The sequence below is a fragment of the Erithacus rubecula genome (assembly GCF_903797595.1).
Source record: "Erithacus rubecula genome assembly, contig: scaffold_355_arrow_ctg1, whole genome shotgun sequence".
Classification (NCBI taxonomy): domain Eukaryota; kingdom Metazoa; phylum Chordata; class Aves; order Passeriformes; family Muscicapidae; genus Erithacus; species Erithacus rubecula.
In genome coordinates this window covers 87,688-111,173 of record NW_027635977.1, presented here as the reverse complement: position 1 = coordinate 111,173, position 23,486 = coordinate 87,688, and the positions used below count along the sequence as shown (strand labels likewise).

General features: G+C 50.6%; 2 long non-coding RNA genes across 2 annotated transcripts in view; both read right to left on the bottom strand.

Moving 5' to 3' along the window:
• Nucleotides 1-1,972: 1,972 nt before the first annotated feature.
• Nucleotides 1,973-2,842, bottom strand: LOC306816060. Its single transcript, XR_013777564.1, has 3 exons — nt 2,803-2,842; nt 2,339-2,486; nt 1,973-2,094 (listed from the first exon to the last, which is right to left on the bottom strand). It is a non-coding gene; the product is annotated as an uncharacterized lncRNA (long non-coding RNA).
• A 355-nt stretch (nt 2,843-3,197) lies between these two features.
• The window catches only part of LOC306816059, a 75,798-nt gene continuing 55,509 nt past the window's right edge, over nt 3,198-23,486 (bottom strand). Inside the window, exons 2-4 of the long non-coding RNA XR_013777563.1 lie at nt 3,706-3,847; nt 3,400-3,464; nt 3,198-3,255 (exon numbers count right to left, since the gene is read on the bottom strand). This is a non-coding gene — a long non-coding RNA (uncharacterized lncRNA). The remainder of the gene's footprint in view (nt 3,256-3,399; nt 3,465-3,705; nt 3,848-23,486) is intronic.

Genomic DNA, 23,486 nt, shown 5'->3' with positions numbered 1-23,486 from the left:
CAGGGGGCTTCTCCAGCCTGAGCCTGGCACTTCCAGGCCATCCTTACCAGGCACTCGGCCAACTTCCACAGCTGCGCTGTATTCACGAGCTGCATGAGATCCCTCCTCTTGAAGAACTTGGTCACAGAAAGCAGCGCTGTTCGAGACGCCTGGACACCAGTAGAGATGCAGAGATGTCCCCGCAGTTCAGGGCACAGCCGTGTCCCTGAGCCAAGGCCTGGAGGAGGCTGCAGCCCACCAGACACCAGGGAAGGAGGCAGCCAAACCCCCCGCCCCAGGACACAGGCAGCCCACGAGTCCTCACCTCTGCCACATCCGGATTCTCATCGTGGCAGTAGATGAAGAGTGGGAACACGCTCTGCCACACGGGTGTCTTCAGAGCTTTTCTGTCCTTTTTCATTAATGAACCTATCATCTCTTCAAACAGAGCAATTGATCCCAGCTTCACCTGTCTATCATGCTGTAGGAAAGGAAGGAAAAAAGTCCTAAGCACTGGTTCCTTCAGGCCCGCGTGGGCACCAACGTTGAAATTCACGGGTCACAAAGTGTCCAGGCCGCAGTCAGTGGCCGTGGCCTGGGGCACAGAGCCTTACGTGGTCAAAGAGTGGCAGGAGCGCCTCAGCCAGCCGCAGGGCCATGGGGCTGCGTACAGGGGCACCATTGTGGAGGAACAAATATCGGAGTACAACAATGGTCATCCTGACCATGAAGCTATTGTTTTCCTGCAGGATGTCCACAAGATTGTCAGTCAGGTTCCACAATTTTTTTGCCTGTTTGGAAGACAACTGTGTGAAAGGCCACTCTGCTGCCCCAGGGCCTAGAGGCCAAAGACCTGTCCCAAACAACACGGGCAGCTGACCCAGGAGGCAGGAGAGCTGGGATCAGCTGCCCCAGCACCCAAAGCCCAGCCATGCGCAAGCGACTGCATGCCCCAGGCTCGTGCTGCTGGCAGGGCTTCAGCAGCTGCTCCCTCCCTTCTCACCATGGGGGGATTCATGGGGCCAAGCAACATGAGGCATCTGAGCGCCAGGTGACGCCTCTCCCTGCACTCGCTCTGCAGGTTCTTTGAGATGATCTCCAGGAGACTGGCCCCATATTTGGACACATCCAAGCACTCCATGACCTGAAAGGCACAGGGCAGTGACAGGGACCTGGCCGGCAGGAGCCCAGAACCGCACAGGGCTGGGCCCAGACAGCAGGACAGGGCACGGGCACCATCCCAGGCAGGTGTGGCTATGAGAGGCCAGAGAGCTGGGAGGCAGCTCAGGGAGACAGCGCTGGCCATCAGGCTCACCTCCACAATGAATGCCAGGGCAGCAAAATCCCAGCATGGCCTCTCCATGTTGAGCAGGCTGAGCAGGTACAATGCAATCCCAGAAAACAAGGGTGTAGATGAGGAGCGCATCGCTCTGAAAGGAGGAAAAAGAAAGCAAGGTCTGAGTCAGGGGGACAAACCTCTCCCAGGACTGATTCCCAGAGGTCTGGTCTTTCCCCACCATCCTGCTGCAAGGGGACCTGAGCTATTTTGGAGGCAGCTCCTTTTGGGCACCCTTCTTTTCCAGTCTTTTCCAGTCTGTTTGGCTGTGCCTCGGTGACAAGGCCCTCTGGGCCATGAGCACGGGTACTGTGTAGGGCACTCCAGACACAGAGCACAAAGAGTGGAGAGGGTGGGGTCTCACCTGACCAGCACACCCACGGCATAGTGCTGGGAGTCAGCAGACAGCAGCGTGTCCCAGCCACACTTGCGCTCCATTGCCGTCACCACATCCTCACACTGCATTCGGCAGAGCAGGGACTTCAGGGTCTCCAGTGCAAACCTGTGTGCAAAGCAAAGCTCAGGTCACGCTGGGAGCACTGGCTCCTGCCCTGGGGACATGGCAGGGACAGAAGGACTGGGATGGAAAACCTGTTGGAGCTGGCAGCAAAGCCGTGTTCTTTCTGGCACGTTTTCCACAATTTATCAACCTCCTCTGGTGTATCCCATGTGCTGAAGTACGCTTGGAAGAGCAGGTGGACAAATAGGCGGATGAAATACAGTGTCACTATGTGTGGGATGCAGGGCTCCTGGAGGATCTTCCACATCACCACAGTTGCCTGCAAAGGACAAACACCCCGAGACAGCGCTCAGTGCTGAGGTATCCGTGTGGCAGGGCCCAAGTGTGGCAGGGAGAGGCCAGGGGAGATTCAGGGGGAGCGCCGGGCCTGGTGCCCCTGAAGCTGCCCCTAGGCCAGGATTCAGCCCAGCACCTGAGGCTGGGAGATTCGGTGGGGGAAGGAGGGTGGAGAGCTGCAGGAGGTGCGGCCTTGGGGTGAGCAAAGGCCAGTTCCAGAAACTCACAGCCAGGGCAAAGACTCTTGTTGTGTCCCCATCGGAGGTGCACGTGCTGTGCTCTGGCCAGCTCCCCAGCACATCCAGGAGTCTCAACCGCGCTGGCTTTGCAGTCCTGGGCGAGCACAAGATTGTCTTCCACATAGCCATAGCAGCTCTGTAGGGTCAGAACTCTGTCTCAGGGCAGTCTGAGACACAGCACCGTGGCCTGGCAGCAGCAGGGACCTGAGCTGGCTGCCAGCTGTGTCTCTGCCCATTGCCCCGCACCAGCAGCAACCAGGCAGTTTAGCCCTGTGGGGATAGGCTCCTGAGGGGCAGGGAGGGAGCATGGGGTGGGTGCTGACAAGCCAGGGCTGGGAAAGGGAGCAGCCAGAGGGCCCTGGAACTCTCTGTTGTTCAGACAGAGCTAGAACAGGCTGTACAGGGTGATGGGCTGGTGAGCCCTGAGCCCTCTGGGCAGGTGGGCCCCATACCTGTCACACGATGGGGCCACACGCAGGAGAGTCATCACCACATCAGTGGGCTGTGCCTCGGTGACATCCAGCAGGGACCTCTCCACCCTGTGCTCATCAGTCTCATTGGCCATGAGCCACTGGTGGATGTATCTCACCGTGGCAGGCACCTGAAGAAGGCATGGGAAGACTTGGAAAGCTGCCAGAGGCAGTAATGTCCCCAGCTTCCCCAGAGAAGTGCTTCCCTTCCCACCACACTGTGGTGTCCTCAAAGTCTGACAGGGACCAGCAGGCCCCAGTGAATTGTGAGGCCAACCAATTCTTGGAGGGATCAAACCCTGGCCACAGGCTGCTTACTTGCTTGGGATTGGCCAAACCCTCTTCTACATGCTTGTCAAGCAGGGCAGCACTTGTGTTGGTGGTGTAGTCCTCACACTTTTCTATGGACCCAGTGCCCATGGTGCTGGTCACTTCCTGCCAAAAGTATTTGATAAATTTGGAAGTGCAGCAGGAGAACAAAGGGCAGGAAAAGAGGGCTGTTCCATGGGGTGCTCCAAGCGCTGTGCTGGGCTGAGCAGTGACAGCAGGCCCAGCCCAGGTGGGGATGGCTGCAGGTACCTGTGCTGTTCTGTGGAAGAGGACACCGGTGGGGTCCTGCTCGTGTGTGTGGTCCATGGCTGCACCTGGCAAAGAGCGAGCGCAGCCAAAGCTGAGGGGCTGCAGGAGAGGCCGGAGAACAGAGCCCAGCCCTGCGCTCCCCAGGCAGGGACAGCCCCAGGATTCTCCAGGGGATGGAGCACGGGCACTGCGGGGTGTCTGCCCGGCCCCTCTTCTGTCTTGTCCCTGGGCATGTCCCAAAGGGATGGGATGGATGGGTCAAGGTTGCAGCAGCCTTCAGCCCTTTTACCCAGCTGCTCCACTCACCATCCTGCATTGGCTGAAATGGCTCCGGCTCTTCAGGCTGTTGGGCTGGATGAACTCTAGAGCCTCTCCTTTTTATTCTGCTAAACACTTCAAAGATGTTGACAAATCTGCCTGCCATGCCAGAGTCTGGCCTCGAGGGCACCTTGAAGAGAAATGCCTTGGGAAAGCTGTGAGACAAACAGTCAGTGACACTCAGAGAAGCTCCGGGTCCGACAGGAACGAGTGCGCTGTGCGGGGGTTCCTCACGGCACCGCTCTGTCCCGTCCTGTCCCGTCGTGTGCTCCGAGCACTGTGCCGTGGCCGTGTCACCGTTGGCTCTTATATCACCACACCTCACCAACGGTCCTGTTCCATGCCATGGTGACCATGCTGAACCATTTCAATAACGGCCCTTGCACACGCTGGCCTGCCCCCAGCCCACCCAAAGTGGCCCAGGTTGGAAGGAATCCCTCCCCCCAAGTGTCTAAGACAGCCCAACAGGATCTTTAGGAATGGCTCAAACCATCAGCAATCGCTGCCCTGCTCTGCGGGCTCAGGGCAGCAGAAGGAGCCTCCAGGGCTCCGACGCAGCTGCAGCGGGAAGGGCACGGGGCCTTGCACAGAAGCTGGCTTGGCCTCCTTGGGACACGTCCCGGCTGGTGGTCATCCTAAACCCACGGCTGTGACACAGGCAAGGATCGTGTGGGCCAGGGCACGGATGCTGCTCTGACCCCTGGGCCCTGCGAGCACTGAAATCAGCAGCTGTGGCAGAGTCCTTGCCCAAACAGACCTGCCACCCCCCGAGCCCTGGCAGTGCTGGTGCCCCGCTCCTGCCCCAGAGACCTGTGCCCCGGGGGCTTCTGTGTCAGAGGGAGCCAAAGCCCACATGCACCGGGGGCTGTGCTCCTTCCTTCAGGGGCTGTTGGCAGGAGCACCTGGAGCAACTGCTGGCAACTCTTGGTATCTGTCTGAAGGCAGAAGCTCTTAGTCCTGAAATAATGTCTTTTGTAGGAGGGATTGGCAGGAGCACCAGCACACAATAAGCAGCTGAGTTTCCCAGTACAACTAGATTGTACAGAGGCACTGTCTCCATTTCCAAAGACAAACATCAGCAAACACATGTTGGAATAGCTAAATTAATTCCATTGTTCCTGGGATACAAATTCTGACTATAGAACCCAAGTAAGGATTGCACACAAGGCCTTAGGAAACACTTCCCAGATGAATTAAAGTCTCTCCCATGCAGGGCTGTAATGGCTGAACTTCTGTTCTGTTGCACAGTTCCAGGTTGAGTGGGAAGAAGTCCACAGTGTTCCTGTACAGTCTGAAATTGGGATGCAGGCTTGGACCAAATTCTTTCCTCAGCAGGATGATGCTGAAATCCACTGCATTCTGATGCCTGAAAACTAGGCAAGAAACCAGTAGTACTCTATAATATAAGGCCTATGGGGCAGTTATTTGTTTATTTGATACCTGGAGTGATGGGCATTGCTCCACAACAAAATCACCTGTCCATTCTTTGCACCGTACTAGCCTGTATATGTTTTTTAGTTAATGTGCAAGTGTTTGGTATCTTTCATTTTGCAACATATTTTGTAATGACATGACTATGTGAGCCCTTGAACATGTGCATGGTTTCTGCACAAGGTGATTGTCAGCCTCCTCCTGGTTGTTTTGGATGAAGGCTCATGAGTCTTCCTTGGATTTGAACTTTCCACCCCTGCTTCCTGGGCATGCTCTATAGGATTGTCTGCCCAAATAGCCAGTGGTTAGCTTTTGCCCTGACTGATCTATATAAGTGCAACAACTGGTATAAATTAGAATACAAACTCCTCCCATTTGACTGTTCCCATATCTAACACCATGTGGTTTTGAAAGACTGCTTCTTTTACTGAGTTTGTTTCAGTTTGTAGTCTTCTTAAAGCACCCGCTGTTGAATTAGCAGTCAATTCTATTTTGGCTTGAATGCTTGAAATGGCATGTTACAGCTGTGCAATTCCTAAATTTGGGAGCAACGGCCTAACAATCTGTGAAGCCTGGTGCTGTATCAGACTGGTGGGTTATTGGGTGTTGCCTTAGTGAGTCTGTGCTTCCATAGTCCTTGAAGATTACCTGTCAATTCATTCGTTTGGTTTGTAATCTGTAACTGAGGGAGAAGGTATCCCATGGTACACTGGCCAGTCCAGTTCCCTGGTAATTGTTTTCATGCTATTCCATTCCCACAAGGCCATGGAAAATTGAGAGAGGAACTGCAGGATTCCAAATTCCCATTGCCAAGAATGCTGTAATTCCATGGTTTTGGTGGGAATTTGGGAGAGGAGCTGGAGAAATCTCAATTCCTGACACCTGGAATGCTCTTATTCCTTGGGAATTTTGTAGGGTTTTGGGACAACTTAGGTGGTATTCTAAATTCCTTACACCTGGAATGCCATGATTTCATGAGAATATATGATGGAACTGGGGGATTCAAGATTCCCAACACTCAGAACATCATTATTCCATGGGATTTTGAGACGGGAACTGGAGGATTAGAAATTCCTGACACCTCAAATGTGGTTATTCTATGAGAATTTGGTGGGAATTTGGGAGGGCATATGGGGATTCTAAATTCCTTACACCCCGAATACCATTATTCCATGGGAGTATGGGATAGGAACTGGAGGATTCCATGGGAATTAGGGAGGGGAATTGGAGGATTCTTAGTGTCCTACCCCCTGATTGCTGTAATTCCAAGGTTTTGGTGGGAATTTAAGAGGGCATATAGAAGATTTGAAAATTCCAGTGCATAGAATGCTGCTATGCTATGGGGATTTGGGAGGCAACCTGGAGGATTCCAAATTCTTAATGCCTGGAATGCCTTTATTGCAGGGTTTAGGTGGGAATTTGGGAGAGGAAATGGAGTATTCGAAATTCCCAGAGTTTGAAGTGTGGTTATTCCATAGGAATTGGCAGGCGTACTGGAGGATTCCAACTTCAAATTGATTTGACATGTGGTTAATTCCATGGTTTCAGTGGAAATTTGGGAGGAGACCTGGAGGATTCTAAATTCCCAATGCTAGGAATGCTATAATTTCATAGACTTAATGGGAATCTGGAAGAAAGCAGGAAATTTGGGAGGGATGCAGAAGGACTGTAAATTCACAATGCCTGGAATGCAGTTATTCAGTGGGAATTTATGAGGGGAACTGGAGGGCTCAAAATACCCAAAACTGGGAATGCTGTAATTCCATGGGGATTTGGGTGGGGAAGTGGATTATTCTAAATTCCTGAGAACTGGAATGCTGTTGTTCCATGGAATTATGATAGGAGTTTGTGGCAGGTGAATGGGGGATTCTAAACTCCTGACATCCGGAATGACATTATTCCATGGGAAATGGGGAGGGCATCTGGAGGACTCCAAATTCCTGATACACAGAATTCTGTTACTCCCTGGGAAATTGGGAGGGGAACTGAAGAATTCTAAATTCCCCATGCCTGGGAGGCTGTTATTCCATGGTAATTTGGTAGAGCATACAGACAATACGAAATTTCGGACGTCTGGAATGCTGTTATTACATGGGAATTTGGGAGGAAAAATGAAGGATTCAAAATTCCCAGTGTCCAAAATCCTGTAATTCCATGGTCTTTGTGGGAATTTGGGAGGGGGGCTGGAGGATTCTCAATTCCTGACACCTGGAATGTTGCTATTTCCTGGGAATAGGAATTATTTGCATTAAGAATTAATTGCATTAGTAGGAATTAATTGCATTAGGAAGCCTTATGAGAGATTCTGAATTCCTGATTCCTGGAATTCCATTATTCCGTGGATGTATGGGAGGGAACTGGAGGTTTCTCAATTCCTAACAGTTCTCAACTGGTAAATTCAAGATTCCCAACTCTCAGAACATCATTATTCCATGGGAATTTGGGACGGGAACAAGAGGATTCTCAGTTCCTAGCACCTGGAATGCAGTTATTCCATGGTAATTTGGGAGGGGAACTGGTGGATTCTCAATTCCTGACACCTGCAATGCTGTTATTCCATGGGAATTTGGTGTGAATTTGGGAGGGCATATGGTGGATTCTAAATTCCTGACACCCAGAATGTCATTATTCCATGAAAATTGGGATGGGAAATGGAGGATTGTCAATACTGGACACCTGGAATGCTCTTATTCTGTGAGGAATTGGGTGCAGAGCTGAAAGATTCCAAGTATCTGACGCCCATAATTCTGTTATTCCCTGGGAATTGGGAAGGGGAAGCGGAGAATTATAAATTGCCAATGCCTGGTATGCTGCAATTCCATGGCAATTTCAGAGGGCATACAGATGGTTGGAAATGCCTAACATCTGGAAACCCATTATTCCATGGGAAATTTTGAGAGGAGCCAGAGGATTTTAAATTCTGGATACCTGAATGCCTTTATTCCATAGAAATTTGGGTGCAGACCTGGAGGATTCCAAATTCCTAACACCTGGAATTTCTGCTGTAATTTCTTAGTATTGGTGACAGTCTGGGAGGGAAGAAGTAGGAGTCAAAATTCTAACTGTTCGGAATGCCATTATTCCATGGGAATTTCTGAGGAGAATTGGAGGGTTCACAATTCCCAAAACTGGGAATGCTGTAATTCCATGGGAATTTGGGATTGGAACTGGAGGATTCTCAATTCCTGACACCTAAAATGTAATTATTATTTGGCATAATGGTGGGAACTGGGGAGGGTGTATGAAGGATTCTAAAGTCCCAACACCTGAAGTGCCGTTATTCCATGAGGAAATTGGGTGGGGAACTGAAAGATTTTAAGTTCCTGACATCCAGTATTCCATTGGAATGCCATAATTGCGTGAAAATTTGGGAGTGGAACAGGGGGATTCCAAATTCCCAATGCCCAGAATGCTGTAATTCCATGGTCTTGGTGGGAATTTGGGAGGGGGCTGGAGGATTCTCAGTTCCTGACACTTGGAATGTTGCTATTCCTTGGGAATTGGGTGGAAGTTTGGGAAGCCTTATGAGGAATTCTGAATTCCTGATACCCGGAATGTCATTATTCCATGGGAGTATGGGAGCAGTACTGCAGGATTCTCAGTTCCTGACAGCTGGAATGTAGAAATTTCATAGGAATATGGCTGGAATTAGAGAAGGCTATGGGGGATTCTAAATTCCTGACACCTGGAGTGCCATTATTCCATGGGAAATTGGGAGGACATCTGGAGAATTCTAAATTCCTAATCCTAATTCTGATAATTCCTAATACTGCAATTCCATGGGAATTTTGTGGTGGGGGGGGGGAAACTGGAGGTGTCCAAACTATCAATGCCAGGACTGCCTCTATTCCATGAGAATTTGGGAGGGCATACAGATGGTTTAAAATTCATGATGCCTAGAATCCCACTTTTCCATGGGAATTTGGGAGGGGAACTGGAGGGCTCAAAATTCCCAATGCCCAGAGTGCTGTAGTTCCATGGTTTTGGTGGGAATCTGGGGGGGCAGGTGGAGGAATCTCAATTCCTTACACCTGGAATGCCGTTATTGCTTGGGAATTTTGTGGGATTTTGGAACAGCGTGTGGGGGATTCTCAATTCCTGATACCCGGAGTGCCATTATTCCATGGGATATTGGGAGCAGAAACTGGAGGATTCCAAATTCTCGATGCCCAGAATTCTGTTATTCCCTGGGAATTTGGAAGTAGATCTGGAGAATTCTAAATTCCTATTGCCTGGGATGCCGCAATTCCATGGGAATTTGTGAGGGGAACTGGAGGATTTCAAATTCCCCATGGCCAGACTACCATTATTCTGTTGGAATTTGGGAGGGCACACGGATGACTCAAAATTCCTGACTCCTGGAATCACTGTTTTCCATGGGAATTTGGGAGAGGAACTAAAGGATTCCAAATTCCCAAATCCTGGAATCCTGTAATTTAATTGTTCTGTTGGGAGTTTGGTAGGGGAGGTGGAGGACTGATAATTCCCGGCCCATGGCATGCAGTTATTCCTTGGGAATTTTGTAGGATTTTCTGGCACCTTATAGGGGATTCTAAATTCCTGTCACCTGGAATGCCATTATTTCAGGGGAGTATGGGTGGGGAACTGGAGGATTGAAGATTCTCTACACGCAGAATACCATTATTCCATGGGAATTTTGGGAGGGCATCTGGAGAATTTTAAATTCCTAATGCCCAGGATGGTGCAATTCCATGGGAGTTTGTGGGGAAAGTGGAGTTTTCCGAATTATTGATACCCGGACTTCCATTATTCCATGGAATTTCGGATGGCACATGGACAATTCGGAATTCATGATGCCTGGACTCCACTTCTCTAAAGGAATTTGGTGGGGGGGGGGGGGGTGGGGTGGGGACTGGAGGGTTCAAAATTCCGAAGGCCCAGATTGCTGTAATTTCATGCTTTTGGTGGGAATTTTTTGGGGGAGGTATAGGAATCTCAATTCCTTACACTTGGAATGCCATTATTCCTTGGGAAATTTTTTAGGAATTTGGCATGGCTTATGGGAGAGTCTAAATTCCCAACACCGGGAATGCCATTATTCCATGGCATATTCCATGCATTATTCCATGGGAGGGCAACTGCAGGTGCCAAAAGTCCCAATACACAGAATACCATTATTCCATGGGAATTTGGGAGGGGAACTGGAAGGTTCCAAATTCCAGATTCCCAGAATGTCATAGTTCCAACTGTAATTTGGGTGGGGAACTGGAGGATTCTAAATACCTGACACCTGACTTCTGTTATTCCCGAGGAATTTGGAAGGGGAACTGGAGGATTCCAAATTCTCCATACCTGGAGTGCCATTATTCTCCGGAAAATTTTGTGGGGAGCTGCAGGATTCCAAATTCATGACGCTATGAATGCTGTAATTCCATAGTTTTGCTGGGAATCTGGGAGGGAAGCAGGAGGATTCAAAATTCTCACTGCCAGGATTGCTGTTTGTTATGGGCTGATGTTTGGACTGGCTCCTCTCCTTGCTTCCCCCGTGCAGCTGCCGGTCCCTCCCTCGGATGGTTTTATCTAGGCTGGTGTTTTCCGGCTCTCGCTCTCTTGCTGCGCTTCGGTTGTGGGCTGTGTCTTGCTCTCTGCCGTCTGCTCAGCTGTGACCCCCTCCCCTGGCTTCTTTGGCCGTTTTTTCCCTTTTCCCCCAGCTGTTTGTCTGTGCCCCCGTGTTGGCTTGTCTTGGGTTTGCTTTTGCTTGTCTTGGGCTCGCTTTAGCTTGTCTTGGGCTTGCTTTGGGCCTGCTCCCGGCTGCCCCTCCCCCTCTCTCCCTTCTCCCTGCTCCAGGGATTTGCACCGACTCCGGAGGACAAGGATCTGGACTTCGGGGGCCGCTGCTGGAGGTCGGCTTGGGAGGCTCTGCCACTCTCCCCGGCGAGGACCGGCTGGGTTCGTCTCATCTGGGTTTGGGTTGGGGGAGTGTTTCTTTTGTATTTTTGTTAATAAAAATTTTTTTCCATTTTCACCACAAGAACAATTCTTTCTGAGCTCATTGAAGGAAGGAATTGTAAAAAAGAAAAGGGGGGGGGGGGCCCTTTGGAGCTCTTTTTTCCCCAAATTTGTCCTAAACTTGGACATACTTTTTGGTGCCCCGTGTGAGGATCGAACTCACGACCTTCAGATTATCAGCACCAGAAAAAAGTGGAAAAAACTTTTATCTAATACTATGTTGGTTTCAGCTGTCGGCATGGCTAAGTTTCTTAAATCCATAATGTCTTTCGTGGTGGGGACCTGTTTGTATGTCGGCTCGTTAGGTTTCTTTGATGTTTTGATGCCTTTGTGGTCAATGGGTCTGTTTACTCATCCGGAGATAGCTCCGGTGTTGTCTTTGATGCGTAGTTTTTGTATGAAAGGAATATTGACGAAAATGCTCATCGGGCTAGGCTTGGTTGCAATGGCTTACAGGAGATTTATGAGAATGTTGGAATCTGCTTCAGGAATGTATAAATCATGGTCTGTCCTGGAGCCTTTGGCAGAAGGTGCCTGGTGAGACCCGAGGCCGACCCCTGGGATTCTGGAGCAGAAGCTACAGAGGGTCCGAAGCCAACTACACTCCCACAGAGAAGGAAATCTTGGCTGCCTATGAAGGAGTTCAAGCTGCCTCAGAGGTGACTGGCACAGAAGCACAACTTCTCCTGGCACCCCGACTGCCAGTGCTGGGGTGGATGTTCAAAGGAAAGGTTCCCTCTGCTCACCATGCCACTGACGCCACATGGAGCAAGTGGATTGCCCTCATCACGCAGCGCGCCCGTATTGGTAACCCAAATCGCCCTGGGATTTTAGAGATAATTACAAACTGGCCAGAAGGTGAAGATTTTGGTCTCTCTGATGAAGAGGAGCAGGAGCAAGTGACCCGGGCTGAAGAAGCTCCACCGTACAACCAGCTGCCAGCAGATGAAACACGCTACGCCCTTTTCACCGACGGTTCCTGCCGCATTGTGGGGATGAACCGGAAGTGGAAAGCTGCCGTATGGAGCCCCACACGACAGGTTGCACAAGCTACCGAAGGAGAAGGTGGATCGAGTCAACTTGCGGAACTCAAAGCTGTTCAGCTGGCCTTGGACATTGCTGAGAGAGAGAAATGGCCAAAGCTCTACCTTTACACTGATTCGTGGATGGTAGCCAATGCTCTGTGGGGTTGGCTGGAAAGGTGGAAAAAGGCTGACTGGCAACGCAGAGGAAAACCAATCTGGGCTGCTGATGAGTGGAAAGACATTGCCACTCGGGTGGAGAAGCTCCCCGTGAAAGTCCGTCATGTGGATGCCCATATTCCCAAGAGTCGGGCTAATGAAGAACACAGGCACAACAAGCAGGTAGATCAGGCTGCACAGATAGAGGTCTCAAAGATAGACTTAGATTGGGAACATAAGGGAGAGTTGTTCTTGGCTCGATGGGCCCATGATGCCTCAGGCCATCAGGGTAGGGATGCCACCTATAAGTGGGCACGAGACCGAGGGGTGGATCTTACCATGGACAGCATTACCCAAGTCATTCATGACTGTGACACTTGCGCTGCCATCAAGCAGGCCAAGCGGGTAAAGCCCCTCTGGTATGGTGGACGGTGGTCCAAATACAAGTATGGAGAGGCCTGGCAGATTGATTACATCACACTGCCTCAGACCCGCCAGGGAAAACGTTATGTGCTGACCATGGTGGAAGCCACCACTGGGTGGTTGGAGACTTACCCTGTGTCCCATGCTACTGCCCGCAACACCATCCTGGGCCTGGAAAAGCAGGTCCTTTGGAGGCATGGTACCCCTGAGAGAATTGAGTCAGACAATGGGACGCATTTTAAAAATAAGCTTGTTGACACCTGGGCTAGGGAACATGGTATTGAGTGGGTGTACCATATCCCTTACCATGCACCAGCTGCAGGTAAAGTGGAGAGGTACAATGGATTGTTGAAGACCACATTAAAGGCATTGGGTGGGGGATCTTTAAAAAACTGGGAGCAGCACCTGGCAAAAGCCACTTGGTTAGTCAACACTCGAGGTTCCACCAACCGAGCAGGTCCCGCCCAGTCTGAAGGCCTTAATGTGATAGATGGAGATAAAGTCCCAGTGGCCCATGTTAGAGGGTTGCTAGGAAAGACAGTATGGATTCATCCTGCCTCGAGTACAGGCAAACCCATTCGTGGGATTGCCTTTGCTCAAGGACCAGGATGTACTTGGTGGATAATGCAGAAGGATGGAACAACCTGCTGTGTACCTCAGGGAGATCTGACTATAGGATGAAGTATAGACAAATGTTATTGTTGAGTGTTGCCACCATTGTATACTAGATTCTATGAATAGAAAGAAATGTGTAAGTATTGAAGGTTTAAGCAAGTCAGGAAATTTCCATATCGTGTTTAGTGAGTGTGTATCCCAATCGTGTGTTAATGATCACGATGTGGGATAAGGGGTGGAATGTTATGGGCTGATGTTTGGACTGGCTCCTCTCCTTGCTTCCCCCGTGCAGCTGCCGGTCCCTCCCTCGGATGGTTTTATCTAGGCTGGTGTTTTCCGGCTCTCGCTCTCTTGCTGCGCTTCGGTTGTGGGCTGTGTCTTGCTCTCTGCCGTCTGCTCAGCTGTGACCCCCTCCCCTGGCTTCTTTGTCCGTTTTTTCCCTTTTCCCCCAGCTGTTTTGTCTGTGCCCCCGTGTTGGCTTGTCTTGGGTTTGCTTTTGCTTGTCTTGGGCTCGCTTTAGCTTGTCTTGGGCTTGCTTTGGGCCTGCTCCCGGCTGCCCCTCCCCCTCTCTCCCTTCTCCCTGCTCCAGGGATTTGCACCGACTCCGGAGGACAAGGATCTGGACTTCGGGGGCCGCTGCTGGAGGTCGGCTTGGGAGGCTCTGCCACTCTCCCCGGCGAGGACCGGCTGGGTTCGTCTCATCTGGGTTTGGGTTGGGGGAGTGTTTCTTTTGTATTTTGTTAATAAAAAGTTTTTTTCCATTTTCACCACAAGAACAATTCTTTCTGAGCTCATTGAAGGAAGGAATTGTAAAAAAGAAAAGGGGGGGGGGGGGGCCCTTTGGAGCTCTTTTTTCCCCAAATTTGTCCTAAACTTGGACACTGTTATTCCATGGGAATTTGAGAGAAGTGGAGCTTTCAAAATTCCCAACCCTGGGAATGCCATAATTCCAGGGGAGTATGGGAGTGGACCTTAAGGAATCTGAATTCCTGACACTTCGAGTTCTGTTATTCTTTGGGGTTTTCTGGCACCTGTTTTCTGGGTGGGAATTTGGAGGGTGTAGGAGGGATCTTACATTCCCAACTCCCGGAATGCCATTATTCCATGCGATATTGAAAGTGCAACTGGAGGATTCTCAATTCTCGTCCCCAGAATGCTCTTTTTCCATGGAGGTTTGGGTGCGGTCCTGGAGGGTTCCAAATTTCTGATGCCCAGAATTGTGTTGTTCCCTGGGAATTTGGGTGGGGAGCTGGAGAATTCTAAATTCCTAATACCCAGGATGCTGGATACCCATGGGAATTTGTAGGGAAAGAGGGGAATTCTGAATACCCCATGCCTGGAAGACTGTCATTCCATGGGATGTCTTCTGAGGATCTGGAGGAGTCTAAATTCCTGACACCGGGAATGCTGTAATTCTGTAATTTCAGTAGGAATCTGAGAGGGAAGCAGGAGGATTCCAAATTCTCGATGCCCAAATTGCCATTCTTCCATGGGAATACGTGAGGGGAACTGGATGGTTCAAAATTCCCATAACTGGGAATAGCATAATTCTGTGGGAATTTGGGAGTGGAATTGAAGGATTCTCAATTCCTGACACCTGGAATGCTGTTTTTCTTTGGGGTTCTGGCGGGAATTTGGGAAGGGAGCTGGGGCATTCTAAGTTCCTGACACCTGGAAAGCCGTGATTCCATGGGAAATTGGCTGCAGTGTTGGAGGATTCAAAATTCTCAGTGTCCAGAATCCTGTAATTCCATGGTTTTTGTGGGAATTTGAGAGGGGGACTGGAAGATTTTCAATTCCTGACACCTGGAATGTTGCTATTGCTTGGAATTGGGTGGAAGTTTGGGAAGCCTTATCGGGGATTCTAAACTCCTGACTCCCGGAATGCTATTTTTTCCGTGGGAGTAGGGGAGTAGAACAAGATGATACTCAATCCCTAAAACCAGGGAACTAGTTATTCTATGGGAATACGATCGGAATTTGAGCAGGCTATGGGGCATTCTTATTTCTTGACACCCGCGTGCCATTTATGCATGGGAAATTGGGAGGGCATCTGGAGAATTCTCAATTCCTAAGGGCCAGGATGCTGCAATTCCATGAGAACTGGGAGGGGAACAGGAGATGTCGAAACTTCCAATGTCCAAACTCCTGTTATCTCATGGAAATTTGGGATGGAACATGGACAGTTCGAAGTTCATGATGCCTGGAATCTGCCTTTTCCATGGGAATTTGGGAGCGGAACTAGAGGGTTCAAATTTTCCAAGGCCAAAAATTCTGTAATTCCACTGGAGTCTGGGAGTGGAACTGGAGGTTTCTCAATTCCTGACACCTGGAATGCTGTTATTTTTAAGGATTCTGGTGGGAACTTGGAGGGCCTACAGTGATTCTACATTCCCGACACCCGGAAATGCCATTATTCAATGGGATATTGGGACTGACATTGGAGGATTCTCAATTCCTCAGAGCTGGAATGCTGTTCTTCCATGGGGGTTTGGGTGCGGCGCTGGAGGGTTCCAAATACCCAATGCCTAGAATACTGTAATTCCTGGTGTTTGTGGGAATTTGGGAAGGGAGCTGGAGGGTTCTCAATTCCTGACGGCTGCAATGTTGCTCTTCCTTGGGAATTGAGTGGGATTTTGGGATGTTTTATGGGGGATTCTAAATTCCCAACAAGCGGAATGATGTTATTCCATGGGAATATGGGAATTGAATTGGATGATTCTCAATTCCTGATGCCTGGAATATCATTATGCCATGGGAATATGTTTGGAATTTGAGAAGACTGGGGAATTCTAATTTCCCAACACCCGGATTTGGGTGCAGAGCTGGAGGATTCCAAATCCCTGACGCCCAGAATTCTGATATTCCCTGGGAATTTAGAAGGGGAACTGGAGGATTCCATATTCTCCATACCTGGAATGCCATTGTTCTCTGGGAATTTGTGTGGGGAGCTTCAGGTTTTCAAATTCCTGATGCCAGGAATGCTGTCATTCCACAATTTGAGAGGGAATCTGGGAGGCAAGCTAGAAGATTCAGAGTTCCATCTGCCAGGATTTCTGTTAATCCATGGGAATTAAAATTCTGAAAACCGGGAATGCTGTAATTCTACGGGAATCTGGGAGTAGAACTGGGGGATTCTCAATTCCTGACACCTGGAATGCTGTTATTCTTTAGGATACTAGTGGGAATTTCGAGGTTGTAGGGGTGATTCTCAATTCCTGACACCCAGAATGCCATTATTCCATGGGAATATGATTGGAATTAGAGAAGGCGATGGGAGATTCTAAATTCCTGACACCTGGCGTGCTATTATTCCATGGGAAATTGGGAGGGCATCTGAAGAATTCTAAATTCCTAATGCCCAGGATGCTGCAAATCCATGGGAATTAGAGAGTGGGGGAGGGGGTCCGGAGGGGTCCAAAATGTCAATGCCTGGACTGATGTTATTCCATGAGAATTTCGGAAGGCACATGGAGAATTTGAATTTCATGATGCCTGGAATCCTGTTTTTCCATGGGAGGGAAACTGGAGGGTTCAAAATTCCCAACACACAGAATACCATTATTCCATGGGAATTTGGGAGTGGAATTGGAGGATTCAAAATTCCTGAAATCTTGAATGCTTTTATTTGATGGGAATTAGGGGGAAATTAGGTAAAGCGTACGGAGTGCTAAATTCCTGACACCCAGCATGCCATTATTCCATGGGAATTTGGGAGGGCAACTGAAATCCTCTCAATTCCTGATGTCTGGAATGCTGTTACTCCACGGGAATTTGGTTGCGGAGCTGGAAGATTCCAAATTCCTTAATACCCAGAACGCCATTATTCCAGTTGCAGTTTGGGTAGGGAACTGGAGGATTCCAAATCCCTGACTCAGAATTCTGTTACTCTCTGGGAATTTGGATGGGGAACTGGCAAATTCTAAATTTCCAATGTCGTGGCAGATATAATTCTATGGGAATTCAGGAGGGGAACTAGATGATTCTACTATCCCCCTGCCTGATACACTTTTATTCCATGGGCACTTGGGAGGGCATATGAAATATATCTGAAATTTCTGATGCCTGGAATGCCACTATTTCAAGGGAATTTGGATTGGGAACTGGAGGATTCTTATTCCTTACACCTAGAATGTTGCTATTCTTTGGGAATTGGGTGAAATTTTCGGTTGTTGAAATTGCTAAAATGCAATTTTTAAATTGCTAAAATTTAGGTTGGGGGGTTCTCAATTCCCGACACCCGGAATGCTGTTATTCCCTGGGGAATTGAATGCAAAGCTGGAGGATTCCAAATTACTGAGAGCCAGAATCGCAGTTTTACCTGAAAATTTGGAAATGCAACTGGAAGATTCCAAATGTCTGACTCCAGGAATGCTGTAATTCCATAGTTTCGGTGGGAATTTGGGAGGGAAGCAGGAGGATTCAAAATTCTTGCTGCCAGGATTTCCATTATTCCATGAGAATTTCTGAGTGGAACTGGAGAATTCTGTATTTATATTGCCTGGGATGCCAGAATTCAATGGGAATTTGAGAGGGGAAGAGGAGGATTTCAAATACCTATCTCTGGAAAAGCATCATTCCATGGGAAGATTTGTGAGGATCTGAAGGATTCTAAATTCCTGACGCCGGGAATGCTGTTGTGAAAAACACGGTTCAGTGTTTTGGGAGAATTAAAAGGTTTAATAAAAAGACAACAGGAGACATATGTGAAGCAAAGGGTTAAAACGGCAGGGTGCTTGGCATGCTGCCGAGAGCACACCGCTGCTTCGGGAACACCCCTTTAAATACGTTTCACAATCCATCCCTTTGTTACATGTTCATAGACCTTCATGCACAGTCAGCTGTTTCTGGGAACTGTTTAGCATGGCCACTCCTTGGGTCCTCCTTTTTAGAGCATGCGTGTTTCTTGGCTTTTGGTTTTATTCTTCTCCTTCTCCCTTTTAATTTGGGTGGTGGTCCCAGGTGCTGAGTGTTGATAATTGTCTTGTCAACTGCAGGGTCCCCATCACATGTTCACGGGCTCTTATCTTTGACTAAGCAGGTGGTTTAAGCATACTATCTCTAAAAAACTTATGTCTGACTTTTACTATTCACCAAGACTATATCCATATAGAGATGCTATTTTAACATTATACATATAGCATTTATCCGAATACTTGCAAAGAGCCAACAACATGTCATGCATTTATAACACAAATCTATTTCGTGTCAGCTCCAAATACCCCTCCCCCCTTCAAAAAAAACACCCAGGATATTTGGGGCGAGCTCCCCCTCCCCGGGCACCTGCGGGATGCGGGGGGCGATGGTCTGGGGGCGAAGGAGCTGCGGATACAGAGAGCGGGGAACGCACGTGGTGCCTCCTCTCGATCCTCCTTATCCTTCCTCCTCCTCTGTCTCTCCTCTTCCTCCTCCTCCTCCCCTTTCTCCGACCCTCTGGCCGTGTGACCGGGCTCGGACACGAAGGGAAAAGGCCCAGGGACCCCCAAACCCGGCTGGGAGGATCGGACCTTTGAAGGTGAAAATGGGAAAGAGGTGGGAGAGGGGGGACAGCGGGAAGTGGGACCCACTGAGGGTCCCCCAGTTAACCCCAGGACCCCCAAGCCCTGTCCCAGCCCCCCCAGTTCCCTCCGCACCCCCGGCTGAGTGGGGGGCTCAGCCCAGGACCCGTCGTCGTTCGGGGCTCCCCCGAGTGCAGCGAACGGGAGAGTTCCCGGCTCGGAGCGGCCCCAGCACAGGAGGGGATCCTGTCCCTCTGTGAGGGCGTTTAAGGCTCTTCAGGTCCATTTGAAGAGGAGTTTTTTCTCTTTTTAAGGTTTTTGGGGTGGATCCTACCACTTCAAGGGTGTTTTTCCTCTCCATTTTAGGGTGTTAGTGGGTCCACAGTCCCCAAGGCCCCTTTTAAGGGGGGATCATGATGGCTTAAAGTGACATTTGTAGGGAAGCCCCCACTACAACCCCCTGTAGGGGATATTTTGCCCCCAGGGTGGATTTTAGGGATTGCCTCTACCATCGCCCCTTTAAAGAGCCGTCAATTGGAAGGCTCCACTGAAATTGCACTTAAAAGAGCAACACCATTCCCGTTGATTCGGGCAGCGGAGCCCCGGGGGTGTTTGGGGTTCCCGGGAGGTTTTGGGGGTACCTGGGCGATGCCGGTGACAGAGCTGGGACCCCCTGCTGGGTATGAACCTTCTCACTGCGCTCGGGCAGCGCCAGCGTGTTCAGGGAGATTCTGGGGGGAACGGGGTGTTCTCTGCAAATCCCAGGGGAACCCAAATGCTAAGGGACCCCCCTGAACTCTCCTCAGCGCTGGATCTGCTGCAAGCATCTCACCCAAAACCCTGAGAACTGTGATGAGTGACAGTCTGGCAGTGTTTCTCACTCTCTGCCGCACTGCACAGAGCACCCCAGGCAGAGCACTCCAGAGGGAACTTCCATCGGTTTCCCCTTCTGGTTTCATCCCTGCCATATTTCCAGAGCCATTCCTGGCAGGTGTGCCCCAGGTCATGTGTGAATTCCTCAGTCTCGATCTCCTCAGTTTCCCAGCACCTCTTGGTGACCTGGGCAGCGCCGGCGGCCACCACAAATGTCCCGGATCGCAGCTGGAAGGAGAGGAATTCCCGGCCGTCCTTGGCGAGCTCATGGGATCCGCGGACGCTGCCGTGGGACAGGAGGGCACAGGCAGAAACCTCCTGCAGCAGGGGTTCCCTGGATGCAGCAAAGGGAGCTCCAAGGGTCCCCGGTTTCCCCACCTGCAGAACAGGGCGGGGAAAGCCGGGATGGCCGGGAATAGGGGTCAAGGGTGTCCTCAGTGTTGAGGGAAGGATGGGCTGGGTGCTGGGAAAGGCAGGAATAGGGGTGCAGGGGGTCTCTGGGTCAAGGAGAAGGGGACTCTGCGGGCCAGGAGAGGCGGGATGGCCGGGAAAGGGGTGCCGGGGTTACTGGTGCCGGATAAGGGGGTGCAGGGTGGAACGCATGGCCGGGAATGAGGGTTCGGGGGGATCAAGGCGCCCGGGAATGGGGGTGTGAGGGTCTCTCCGTGCTCTGGAATGGGCGATCAAAGAGTCCCGGGGCCGGGGGTCCCCCTCAGCTCTGGCCGCCCCCCGGGGCCCCCAGGAGCGCCCCAGCCCCAGCGCTGGAGCCATGGCGCTGCTCGGCTGCGGCCCCGCCCCTGAGCAGCCTCCGGCCCCGCCATTGGCCCCGCTCTTTCCTGCCAGCCAATGGCAGCCCGAGTGTGCAGAGGCGTCACCGGTCGCTGGGCAGATCCCGGCATTGCCGCTGGCTTCGGAAGGCAAAAGCCAAAGCGCCCGAGGGCAAAAGCGGGGGGAGGGCACGGGGCATTCCCGGGAATTCCCCGGGATTCCCTCCCGGGATCCCCGGGACCCTCCTCGGCCGCGCACTGCAGGACCCCCGGGCCGGGCTGTGCTCAGCTCCCGGGGCCTGCGCTCCAGCTCTGCCTACAATCCGCCGCCTTCGGCCCAAAGCGGGGCGAGCACCGCCAGCCGCGGATCCATTTTTTCCTGCGCTGCGGCTCCGAGCCCCGGCGGAGCAGGACTGGGCGCTGCGACTGCGAGCCCTGATTGCCAATCTCCTTCTCTCTCTTTCTCCTGTTCTCTCCCTTTGCTGTGGGTGATCATCAATCCCAGAGAGGCCGGAGAGCCCCGTGCCCAGAGCCGAAGCCTTTAACTATGGAGCTCTTTATTACTAGAAGCAGCAGAGAACCCAAGGGAATGTTCCATGGCGGTACTGCTGCCTAACCACGCCAGAAAGGAGATAGAACACACCCCTTGTGAACTCTCACAGAAACGGGGGTGTGTGCTTCCAAGCTCGTGGGTCTGCCCATGGACTTGCAGTGTCTAGTGTTGTTTAGGGCTGTTTGTATGTAAATTCGCTTTTCATAAAATGGTGACATTACAACTGGAGGAGGAAGGCAATCTTTAGCAGGTGGAGCCATAGCTGAGTGTGTGGTGTCTGGAGGGTTCCCGAATCTTGTATTGGCTCGCTGTTCCAGGGGCTTTTTCTCTTCAAGGAGCTCCCCTGAAGAGTGGTGTTTCGGGAGCTTTGCGATTTTACACGTTGGGCGCGTTCTTTCAATTGATGGACAGGAGGGGAGCAGCAGCAGCCAGGCCAGAAATGAGGCAGGGGAGAGGGCAGAAGTGGGAAGTAACAGGGAACAAACTGGAACCGGGAATACAACAAACTGGATTTAATGAAGGGAATACAACAACCGGATTAAAGAATGAACTGTGGTCATACAGAACAGTGTATCACATGATAAGGTAAGTGACAATTCCAACTCTCTAACAATCCTCATTTATAACCTTCAGTGGAGATAATTTATCACAGTGCTGTAGCTTAACATTAAATCTGGTTTTTGCTGATCCCGTGCTGGGGATTTTTCAAATGCTCTCAGCCCCTGGCTCATAACAGGGTGAAGGAGCCCTGGCCCAGGCTCTGGCCCTGGGACACGGGGACGCTGCCGGGGGGTCCCTGTCCCCCTGTGCCACCCCCAGGGCCCGGCCCCTGTCCCCGTGTCAGGCTCTGGGGTCGATCTCATGGAACATCCTCTGGGGGAGGCTGCGGCATGGGGGGCGGGGGGACCTGGGGGGACAGGGGACCCCCCTGTGCACGAGCAGCGTTGGACTGTGAGGGGGGAACGGGGCAGAGTGACCTCCCCAGTGACCTCACACAGCCCTGTGATGTCACAGAGCACCCTATGATGCCACACAGCCCCTGTGATGTCACATGGCACCCTATGATGTCACACAGCACCCTATGATGTCACACAGACCCTGTGATGTCACACAGCCCCCAGTGATGTCATACAGCCACATGTGCTGTCACACAGCCCCTGTGGTATCATACTGTCCCTGTGATGTCATACAGCCCCCTGTGATGTCACACTGCCCTGTGATGTCATATAACCCTTGTGATGTCACACAGCCCCTGTGATCTTTGAAGTCACAGTCATTGCTGTGATGTCACACAATCTGCCCTGGGATGTCACATGGCCATTCTGTGATGTCACATCCTGCTCCAGGATGTCACAGCCCCTCTCTGATGTCACATAGCCACCCTGTGATGGCAGAACACACTCTCTGATGCCACAGCCTTTTCTGGGACATCACACAGCTGCTCTGTAATGTCACAGTCTGCTGTCTGATATCACAGAGTCACCCTCTATGATGGCACAGTCTCCTCTGTGACCTCACTGCCCTCTCTATGGTGTCACACAACCATCCAGTGCTGTCACAGCCCACTCAGCAATATCACAGCCTGTTCCGTGATGTCCTTTTTGCTTTGCAACAATTATTTTCTATTGATATGAAAAAATAATTTTGCTGATATAGTTACAATTTAGTTAGCATGAATCACATTTATCACAGTCCCTTAATAGAGAGATACCCTTCCCTGCCGTGATTTTGGCTTTGGGATTCAGGTTGTGTGGTGGGAATGCCTGTTTGTGGGGGATGGTATTCCCTGTAAGTCTTGGTGTTCAGTCCCCTGCCACTGCTGGTCATTGTGTATTTTAGATTAATGCTGCCGTCTTGTGACAAAAGTTATAATTGCAGCAAACTGGTAATCTTGTTCTGTGTTGTTACTCTGACTGTGTTGTTGGCTGCTTTGTTTTAGTTTGCTCAGAAGTGGTAGTTAAGATTGACCCCAAGCTGAAAGAGCCCAGCTGTGTAGGCAGGCTCTTTCCATGTGGCTTCAGCGTGAACCAGGAGAGTTTTGAATACAGAGGGGAACCGGACCACTGTAGGGTGAAAGGACAATGTAAGCTTGGCAGGAGAAATTAAAGGAACTTCCTACCTGCAGTGCTGTGCCTTTGACCCTTGGGAATTTAAGATACAAGGGGCTCATATTTGTGAACTGTCAGAGTTACAGTGTGGTGGTTTGAGCATATTTTGAATTGATGAATAGAAAGGATCCCCCTCCCTCAGTGGTTTGGGCAGCATCCTTGGGAATTTCTGAATCCAGTGAACTATTGTATAGAAAGAGGAAATGCTCAATTTTATCTGGAAGGTATATATAGAACTTCAACAGGGAGGTTGGTAGCTTTGGATTGGGAACAGGCTACATAAGAGGATCTGGACATTCAAGAGAGAAGTGGAATAGCTTGTTTTTGCGGGTGTTATGGGACATTTGGTT